The sequence below is a fragment of the Mesocricetus auratus genome, unplaced genomic scaffold (genome assembly GCF_017639785.1).
Source record: "Mesocricetus auratus isolate SY011 unplaced genomic scaffold, BCM_Maur_2.0 Super-Scaffold_100006, whole genome shotgun sequence".
Classification (NCBI taxonomy): domain Eukaryota; kingdom Metazoa; phylum Chordata; class Mammalia; order Rodentia; family Cricetidae; genus Mesocricetus; species Mesocricetus auratus.
In genome coordinates, this window is record NW_024429190.1 from 26,088,648 (window position 1) to 26,099,737 (window position 11,090).

Below are 11,090 nucleotides of genomic sequence, written 5' to 3' on the forward strand. Positions count from 1 at the left end.
AAAGTGATTCCTTCAGTGTCTCTGTGGAAATGTGCCACAGAAACCACAGATTTACAAAGTGAAGCAATGAGTCTCTTCAACCTGTTCCTGATTCATTTTCCTTGTCTTAAAGTCACCATCAATAATCTTTCAAAGAAGCAGTGTGTGCTTCAGGAAAATCGGCAAACTGAGTCTATTCATTATGAGGTACCAAAAGCCTGTTTCATTTTATCGAAGTCTCAGACATTCCCAATTTGCTTATTGCCACACATACCACTCTTTGCTTTCTGGTTTCTTTAGTTATCTTCTCTTTGTCCCAAGAAGGGATCTCAATGAATCCTTCTAAGACATTCTGAAAAGCAGTTTTCCTAATACTTTGTCTCACACATTTTCTACATTTGCTGTGAAACAACATGGGGTGTGTGTTAAGTCTATTCCCAGGGAGATATGGATCATCATCAGCTAACCCAAATAGAGAACTGATGACAAACCAAAACAAGGATACCACCAAAGTATAACTATTATTGTTATTACTTACTGGAGCAAAAGGACTCAGTCATCTGCATCCCCACATCCTCCTCAGCATGAGTGACAGTTCACCAAAGCTGAACTGCTGCTGGCACCTCAACAGTGTCCTTTTCAGATTACTCAGTTGGTCTCCACCTCTTCCAGTTAGCTCAGTGTGTCAGAGAGTGTCTCCGCAATCCTCAGTGTTGGGGAGTGAAGGGGCTAGTGTTTTTGGTCAGCTTTAGGGACTCACTGAAGGGTTTCGGGTGTTTACTTCCTGAGTATAAGGAGCTTCCTGCAGATAGTAGAGTCTCACTTCCCCTTAGGACATCCTAGTTCACCTCCTTTTTAGAGCCTGTGTTTAACGAGATTTGCTCCAAGATGAAAGGTTTTAATCTCATAGGAAGCTGCTACACAACAAATAGCAAATAATCTTGTCTTTATAAGTAACTGCTTATCATTTATTATGTGCTTCTTCAAATTGTATAACATCTGGGATATTTTAGTGAGATCAATTGTAACACCTATTACTGTTTTCAAATTACTCATTTCTTCAGAACAAGAAAAGACCATTAGATTCCTCAGTACAAAAAAATCCTTCATTTAAACAGTTCTTAAATCACATGTTTCATCTATTAGCTCTTACTCCTCCCTGCAGAGTTGGAGGAATGGGAAACAAGTTAACATGTTAACATCTGTCAAGACCACTGCCAACAAAGATAATCTGGGGCATGTTTTGACTTCTACACTTATTTTTCTTTACCTACTCCAGAAATAAGAGCCAAGTGAACTTTAATTTCTGTCATAGAGGTGTCCTAGAGTTGATTGATTTTGAGGGTGGTTTAGCAAAATAAATCTAGAAGTATTAAATATATTTTTCTTGTTAACTCTGGAAGTTAGCTATTTCAAATCTCTTTTTTGTTTTTTCAAAACAAATTGCTTGTCTATGTAATTAAAAATTACAAACAGACCAAAAGCAAAAACAAAAATCTCACCAGCAGAGACAGCTGATCCAAACAGGGGAGGGCTCTTGGACCCCAGACTGACAGCTGGGAGGCCAGCATGGGACCTATCCAGATACCCTGAATGAGAGAGTCAATGAAGAGGCCTGGACTACCTATGGGGTCCTGAGCAGTGGATCAGTGTTTATCCCTCAAATACTAATAGACATCGTGTGTCCATAACACAAAGAGGGTTGCTCTCTCTGCCTGGACTCTTAGGGAAGTGCCTGGACCCTACCCTGAGTGAAATGATAGACTCTAGTATCCCCTCTGTGGAAGGAATTGGCAATAGGGTGGGAGGATGGGGGGATGGTGGGAAGGGTGCAGGAGGAGGGGAGGGAGAGGGAACTGGGATTGACATGTAAAACAAGCTATTTAAAATTAAAATTAAAAGAAAACAAAAACAAAACTCTCCTAAGGGCTGGGGAGATGACTCAGTGTGTAAGGTCCTTATGGTGCAAGCTTAAGAATCCAAGGTCAAATTCCTAGAATACACATGAAGCATGGGCTCATGTGTATGGGAGTCTGTAATCCCAAGGCTCATAAAGTGAGACAACAGGCAGAGACAAACTCTGACCTTCCACTGGCCCTCAGGAGGCAATCTTTCCAGCCCTACTGAATTCCAATTGCAAACATCTCAACAGGAGTAAAGGAGAATTCCATCTCTGATCTGATTTGGCAAAGCTTCACTACCAACATTTTCTGTTTTCAACTGGGCATTATCAATAAGCTCTAAAAAAGTTCCTAGAAAGTATTATTAATTTAATGTAGACTTATTAGTCATTTAGATAATGGGAAAGTTTGGATGCAGATTCAATTATCAAGTCCCCTCATTTTTTCAGCAGTATCTGAATCCATAAGAATGATTCATTAATTACCTGTATTGTCAGGCAGAGTCACTTGGGGAGACTTTGGAACAAAAGAAGTATTCATTAGTGGAAAAGAAAATGCATGGAGCTCGAGTTCATCATTTCTCTGTTTCATGCCAACTTTGAAAATGGCCTCACTACAACTCCTAACAGCAGATTCCAGTAATTGCTGAGGATTCGATAATGCGTTTAGAATACAGGATATGGTTTGTATTATCATGTCCAAATGTGGTGGCTCCTCAGGGTGTGCTTCCGCGGTTAAGGAAACTTTCCTATATTGAAAATTTGCATGCGTTCTGAATTATTTTCTTTGAACTGGGTACAAACCAAGGTTGGTAGAGAAACAGAAAAAAAAATTGCCACCTTTGGCTACAACACTCAGCTATCTCCCTTGGATGCACAGACCTTTCCATGCACCCTCAAGATCTTGCCTTGACTTTTGGTCTTTTTTCTCTATTGGTTAAGAGCAATCTTTTCAACTTGTAGCCACTAAAATACTGTGAAATTTTTGAAGCCATGAAACATACACCATTTGCTTTAATCACGAATCAAGGCTTATAATTCTATAACTCTTGCATGTATTAATCAGTTATTTATTATTCAGTACTAATGTGCCAGGTACCAGGAGGCAACTAGTACTCAAAGATGCCCATAGTCCTAAAACCTAAAACAGTATCCTTAGCTGTATTTGGTACTGGCTGGTTGTAATACTGTATTAATTACTTTTCTTATTGCTGTGCTGTGACCAAATACCTGAGAAGATGCAAGTGAAGAAAGGGTGATTCTATTTTGGCTCATGATTTGAAGATACAGTCCATCATGGCATGGAAGGCATATTGGCATGTGCAGATCCCCACTATGTTGGTAGGAATTTGCTCACAACTGGGTAGATGGGGACAAAGGAGAATGCCACGGTAGGTGTTCAGCTGGTTTACTCTGCTTCTCTTTTCATTCTGTGGTGACTGTCAGTTCATCGGATATTGTTATCTACATTGAGAGTATGTACTAATCCCTTGGAAAACTGGCTACATTTTCTGAAGCTCAGCAGAAGCACTTAAAAAAGGGAATGTGGATGTGGTATTGAATACTATGATGGTATAATTGTGCATCCTTTGGTTATATGTTTAAAACTAGTATATCTAGTCTTGAGGCAAATTGATTCCCAATTTTCTAAGATACCACCCTACTGTTTTCCAAAGGTGGCTGTCAAATTTTCACTCCCACCAGAAGTGGAGAAGTGCTCCCCTTAGTCCACATCCTCTCCATCATAAGCTTTCATCAGTGGTTTTGAAATTAACCATTCTGACAGGTGTAAGATGGTATCTCAGAGTCATTTTGATATGCATTTAAATGATTACTAAGGATGTTGAGCAATCTTTAAGTGTCTTTTGGACATTTGAAATTCTGTTGAGAAGTCTCTATTTAGATCTGTACCGATTTTTAAAATTGTATTATTTGGTATTTTGATGTTTAGCTTCTTGAGTTCTTTGTATATTTCGGGGATCAGGCTTCTGTCAGATGTGGGGTTGGTGAGGATCTTTTCCCACTCTGTAGGCTGTCGTTTTGTTATACTGACAGTGTCCTTTGCCTTATAGAAGCTTTTCAGTTTCCAGAGGTTCCATTTATTAATTGTTGCTCTCAGTGTTTGTGTTACTACCTATATTCAGGAAGTAGTCTCCTGTGCCAACGCATTAAAAACTACTTCCCACTTTCTTTTCTATCAGGTTCAGTGTAACTGGACTTATGTTAAGGTCTTTGATCCACTTGAACTTGAGTTTTGTTCAGGGCAATAGATACGGATCTATTTGCATTGTTCTACATGTTATGGCAGCACCATTTATTGAAGATGTTTTCCTTTTTCCATTGCATAATTCTGGCTTCTTTGTCAAAAATCAGGTAGATTTTTGTCAGGGTCTTTGTGTAGATTTATGTCAGGGTCTTTGATTCGATTCCATTGTCACTTGCTCAGGTATTTCATAGCAGCATTATTTGTAATGCCAGAACCTGAAAAAAATCTAGATACCCCTCTACCAAAGAATGGATGAGGAGAATGTGGTGCATTTATACAATGGAGTACTATTCTTGTATAAAAAAGATTGCTTCATGAAATTTGTAGAAAAAAATCATTGAATGAGATAACCCAGACCCAGAAAGACAAATATGGTATGTAGTCACTTAGACATGGTTAAAGTATAGGACAAATATCCTATAATCCATAGCCTCAGAGAGGCTAGATAACAAGGTGAGTCCAAAGAGGCATACGTGAATTTCCCTGGTAGCAGGGCTCTGGGGTATGGAGAGATGGGAACTAGAGGGAATGGGTTGGGTGAGCAGGATGTAGAAAGCAGGTTGGGGGCAAGATGGAGAGGGAGAGTAACAAAAGAGACATCTCGATGGAGAGGCATCTGGAGGTTAGGGAGAAACCTAGTGCCAGGGAAACCCCAGGAACACACAAGAATAACCCCAACTAAAACTCCTAGCAACAGTGGAGAGGGTGCCAGAATTGGCCATCTACTGAAAGCATGTTGGTGACTTCCCTAATTGACATCAGAGATACTCTATCCAGTACCTGATGGAAGCAGTAGCAGAGATGCACAGACAAGTGCTGTCCTGTGCTCCAATTGTCTTGCTGAACAGAGGGAGGAGTGATTGTACCAGCCAAGGCGTCGTGATGTGGGGTAACCCACAGAGTCAGCTCATCTGAGCCAGAGAGAGCTCATGGATGCTGGACCAACAGTCAGGGAGCCTGCATGAGACTGACTTAGGCTCTCTGCATGTGTGCAATAATTGTGTACCTTGGTCTCTTAGTAAGGATTCTAATAGTGAGAGCAGGATACTCCCTTATGTTCAGCTGGCTTTTTGTAACCTATTCCCCATGTTAGATTAACTGGTCCAGCCTTGATAGAAGGGCAGGAGCTTGGTCCTGCCTCAATTTGATGTGCCATGCCTTGGCAAGCCATGGGAAGCCTGTCCCTTTAAGAATGGAGATGGAGGAGGAGTAGTTGGGGAGGAGGTAGATGGGAAACAGGAGGATAATGGGAGGACAGGAGGGAGGGGAAGCTGGTTAGTATGTAAAATAAATTGAAAATGTTATTTAAATAAAAATAAACGTATTAAAACATAAAGAATACTCTCAGGGTTCATGCTGTTCTCTGGGTACACAGGAAACTGCACTTTCAGCCACTTTAGAGTTTGGTTAGTGTCTGTAAATAATTATGGACATTGGACTATGGGCAGAAGGAATAGAAGTTACTCCCCATTCAAGGCAATGAAGAGCCATGACTATTCTTTAGTCTCTCTTCCCTGTGAGTAGCCTAAAGTGGAGCCAATTATTAAAGCATCTTGAACACCAGATACAGCTTTTGGAATAGCTGCTTCACAGGATATTTATTATAACCTTATTTTCTTTCTTATTTTTTCTCAAAGAACATAGACCAACTGCATAGCATAGTTAATAGTACTTGGTAGGCATAAAGATTGGCTTTTCTTTAAGAGTTTGGTATAGAGAGTGATGATAATGAGATGATTTGAAATAAGGAAAAGTAACACTGAGTTCCATTTGAGTCTCTGCAGGTATCTTTCATATAGTCCACAACTAAAGAGCAAACCTGTATCTGACACTATTAGTTTTATTCAGTTCTATGACTACTGCTATCTGCCAGATGAAAGTACCCAGTGTGAAAGTAGTCGTAATAAAACTTTCTGTATAGTTCTTTGTGTAGGGTTGAGGCCTCATGGGCCTACTGTAGTAGCCCTTATTCAATTCACATGGAGGGAACTTCTGACAGAGTCCCTGGGTGACAATGACCTTCAGCCTTTTGGAGACTATAATTTGGATGACTCATTTAATACATGCATGGATTTCTGAAAAACAGAATCTACAAAATATGTGTTTTAATGTGATAGATTTTGAAACAATGTATTGGAGCAATGGACAAGTAATATTAACTATTAAATGCCTTAGAGTCACCATCAACCTATTCTTTGCTATTCACAACTGTTTTTAGGTTGCATGCTCACTCCTACAGCACAGTACAGACACTCAGGATTTAGGGTGTTTTGACAAAAATGGGTGTCACATATGTACTTTTACATGTGAAGACGGGACAACATTTTTAGAGAACTATGAGGATAAGATTGAATTGTAGATTAGTTCTTTCCATATTAAGAAATTGTAGGCACATTGAAAGCAACAGCTGGCCAGTACAGAAGGCAATGTGGCCATGTAAAAACTCTTAGGGTTTCATATAAGAATTGTCACAGGTAGTCTGCATATCCCTTCCTAAATTCAACCATATGAATCACTCAACCTTAGAAGACTCACTCTCATTCTAAGCACCAATTAATATATTTTCCTTTCAAGGCTGAGAGAATTTAGAGGTCTTTCTGTTCAAAGCAAGCAAATGGGGTTAATGTATATTCTAAGTTTACCTAAGAATTATGAATCTTCTTCAGGAAGTCTAATTGTTCTGCATATGTCCTCATGACTAAATGTCTTAAATATTTGTTTAAATGAGGGCAGTGTTGATAAGAACCTTCCTTGAGAATTAGTACTATGGAGACTAATTGGTTCTTGGCAAAATTAATCAGCATCCCTGTTGGGTAGTGAGTACCTGAGCTCCTCATACTGATTGATGCATGGCAACAATCTCCTTCCAAGTCCTCACTTCCACAATATCAGTTACCAAGTGACTTCACTGTGGACCATACACTTGGAGTCCAGCTTGACTCAAATCTGGATTAAAATCCAAATGGACATGGAAAGACGGCAATCAAAGTGTTATTTGGGTGAGATCAACTAGGAAATGATTCAAGTCTGTGAAACACTGAATTAAACAGAATTGACCATCTAATTAATTAAAAATGTTCGACATGGTGAGAAGAGACCACAAGATTCAGGTCAGAAGCCCTGACTTTATCTCCACTGAGTAATTAAATTGTTGTGGATAGTAGTATAATGTCATGTGGTTAGATTTAGTAATATAATATTTGCTGTATTTGAAATAAGAATCACCCCTTAAAGAAAACATGATCATGTGTGCTAAAATGAAGAAAGCATTTATGGAATCTGGAAGTGTTTTTGGAATTGAAAGGATACTTATATATCCAGTGTATGTGTGTGTGTGAGAGAGAGAGAGAGAGACAGAGACAGAGACAGAGAGAGACAGAGAGAGAGACAGAGAGAGACAGAGAGAGAGAGAGAGAGAGAGATACAATGCTAGGTATTGAAGTGTTTGAAACAAACTTGGATCTAATGTGATTCTATCTCTTGTTTATTATGTGATTGGGAAAGTTGGTGTGCCTGAGTTTCTTGATCTCTCATCTAGACATATTACCACTGAGAATACTTAATTCAAGTTTCTACTATGGATTATAAAAGTGCTGAAAATATTAGATGGAGAAGTGTATTAATATAATGATTTTTCACATGTCCCCTGGAGAGAGTCTTTCAGGGTATAACGGCAGCTTTACCACTTCTAAATGTTTGTAGAAAATCATTCTTTTTTTAAATTGGGTTGTCTTTTTTACTACTTTAATTTTAAATAGCTTGCTTCACATGTCAATCCCAGTTCCCTCTTCCTCCCCTCCTCCCGCAGCCCCCCAATATCCCCCCAGCCTCCCACCCTATCCCCACTTCCTTCCACAGAAGGGATATCCAGAGTCTGTCATTTCTCTCAGGTCAGGGTCCAGGCACTCCCCTAAGTGTCCAGGCTGAGAGAGCCTCCCTCTTTGTGTTATGGACACACAAAGTCCATTTGTATGCCAGGGATAAACACTGATCTACTGCCCAGGGCCCCATAGGTGCCCAGGCCTTCCCACTTATTCTCACACTCAGGGGGTCTGGATCATTCCCGTGCTAGTCTCCCAGATGTCGGTCTAGGGCCCAAGAGCTCCCCCCTTTTTCAGATCAGCTGTCTCTGCTGGTTTCACCAGTACATTCTTTGCCAATTTGCTCATCGCTCCTCTCTCTCTGTCACTGGGTTCCTTGGGTTCAGTTCAGTGTTTAACTGTGGGTGTTTGCCTTTGCTTCCATCAGTCACTGGATGAAGGTTCTAGGATGGCATATAGGGTAGAAGTCAAGTTCATTATCAGGAATGGGCATTCTTGACATGCTGTAAAATCTCCCAGTGCCTCAGTTTATTACCTATAAAATGGAGTGGTAATATTGGACTTGTGATATAATGAGGAGGTGATACTGATATATTTTTCAGAAAGAAAAAACTGCATCTCTTATAATCCACTTACCTTTATGTGTGCCATCAGCAAAACTAAATAAAGAAGTTCTACTTTGGTGCTTCCTTTCTGGTAGAGTAATAGGGTAGCAAAGGGGAAGAGGGTGCTACCTTCTAGTTTCAGGAGAGAGGAAGGCTTGAGGCAGAGCAGTGGGTAGGATATACACTACTTCCTTTTCTCACTGCTATAACAAAATACCTGACAAGAAGTAACTTGAATGGGGGAAGGATTTACTTTGACTTGCAGTTTGAGGGGATGCAGTCTATCATGGTAGGCAAGTATGGTGACAGGAATGTGAGATGAAATGTCACATTGCATCCACAGATAGGAAGCACAGGATTGACACAAACTGGTGTAGGCTATCAAATCTCTAAGGTGATATTCTTCCAGCAAGGATCTGTCTCCTAAAGTGTCATCAAGAGAGCACCACCATCTGGGACCTAGTTTTCAAACGTGACCCTATGGAGGGTATTTTATATTCAAAATATAACAGACAGTTTAGAATGAGCTTCACTAATATGGAGATACATGAACAAAGACTTGAATGATGCCAAGAGGTTATCCATCATCATATCTGGCTTGAAGATTTCTTAGCAAAAGACCCAGAGAGAACCAAGCTCTCACTTGGAGAATGCCTGCCATATATGAGGAATAGAAATAATTCTCTGTGCTTGGAACAGTGTAGAGGTTGGGAAAGTAAGTAGGAGATAAGATGGAAGTTGTTATAAAGGTTCTGATATTGCAACTGTTAGGAACCTTTGTTCTCACACTGGGTTAAGTAGACTATACTGTGGATTTTAATCAGAGGAGTGATAGGGTTAAGAATATCATTTTTGTTATTGTAGAGCATACAGAGACAAATGTACAAATAGGGATACTTTTTGATAAACCCATGCCATTGCAAGTAACAGTTATCTAGCCTCTACCATCATATGTCTGGACTTGGGCAATACACTGTGGGGACAAATGATTACACACTTCTGTGTAGCTGTACTTTTTTGTTGGGACAACCAGTCTGAAAATAATGACACTGAGACTAATTATTAAATATGAAATCTCAGCGTATAGCTTAGGCTTGTTTCCTACCTCACTCTTATTACTTAAATTAACCAATTTATTATTTTACCATGTGAATTTTTATATTTCTTTCATTCTGTATGCCCAACTCCCTCCATGCTTCATTGGTATCTCCTCTGCACCTTGCTTATCTCCTCCTCCTTCCTCTCTCTGCCTGGAAGTTCTGCCTATACCTCCTGTCTACCTATTGGCCATTGAGCTCTTAATTAAGCCAATCACAGCAATATATCTTTACACAGTGTACAACTATTCCACAACACTTCTGGTGTCATCACTGAGGTCTAAGGAATTGCCAAGCCAGTAGAGAAACCAGATCTGTGTTCCTTTAATATGTCTTAGAAGACTATCCAGAGAATCCCAGGCAAGGAATATCTGCATAATGTAAATATAAACTTTTAGTGTATAAACTGCTAGTATCTGGCAATTCTTATAATGTTACCTCATTCATCAATACAACCTGATAGGTGCCTTGTCACTTCTCAGAAAGGAATGATAGTCTGTCATCAACATCCAAGCTAATAAGGGTTGGATTATAAAAGAAAGTAAATATAAAGGACAACTTTATGTGTTTTTATTTGAATAATGGTTGGAGTGAAGTTGCCAACTGAAATTGAGAAGTGCCTTACAGCATTGTGTGGAAAATGCCAGTATGTATTATTTATTTATGCATTAATTCATTCATTTGATCTGTTTCATTTGAGAAACTTGTTTCACATATGAATAAAAGTTTTGAAGAAGAAAGGGACTATGTTTCAACTTTGAAGTAAAAGTCTGAGCTAGAAGGTTACACTTGAGAGATGTGGTGGCTTGAATGATGATGTCCTCCACAGGATCATATATTTGAATACTTGGTATCTAGTTGTTAAAACTGTTGGGGAAGAATTAGGAGGTGTGGCCCTGTTGGAGAAAGTGTGTCACTAGATATGGGCTTTGAGGTTTTAAAAGTCCATCCCCTTTCTGGCTAGGTCTTTCTCTGTGTGTCTTGTGGTTGTTGTCTCAACTTGTAAATGATCAGCTACTGCTCCAGTATCATGCTTTCCTTCTGTCATGCTCCCTGCCATGATCATCATGAACTCACCCTCTGATGCTGTAGTCCCTCATTGTACATTTTCTTCTATAAGTTACCTTGGTGACAGTATATTGTCACAGCAATATGAAAATAACTAAGACAAAAGTCATGGACAGATATGTGATCTTTAAATCTTTAGGATTAGATTTGATCTCTCAAAGTATATGCGTATATAGAAAATTGAGATAATAATTATGCCTTAGGTGACTTACACATTAATAAGTCAAGAAGAAGAAAAAGAGAGTTAAGAAAGGTCACTGAGAAGAAATGGCCTTTGGGGTTTGTCATTAAGCGTCATGTACAGACTTGGAGATTTCAGAAAACTTAGAAGGAAACATGAAAAAATCAATATAT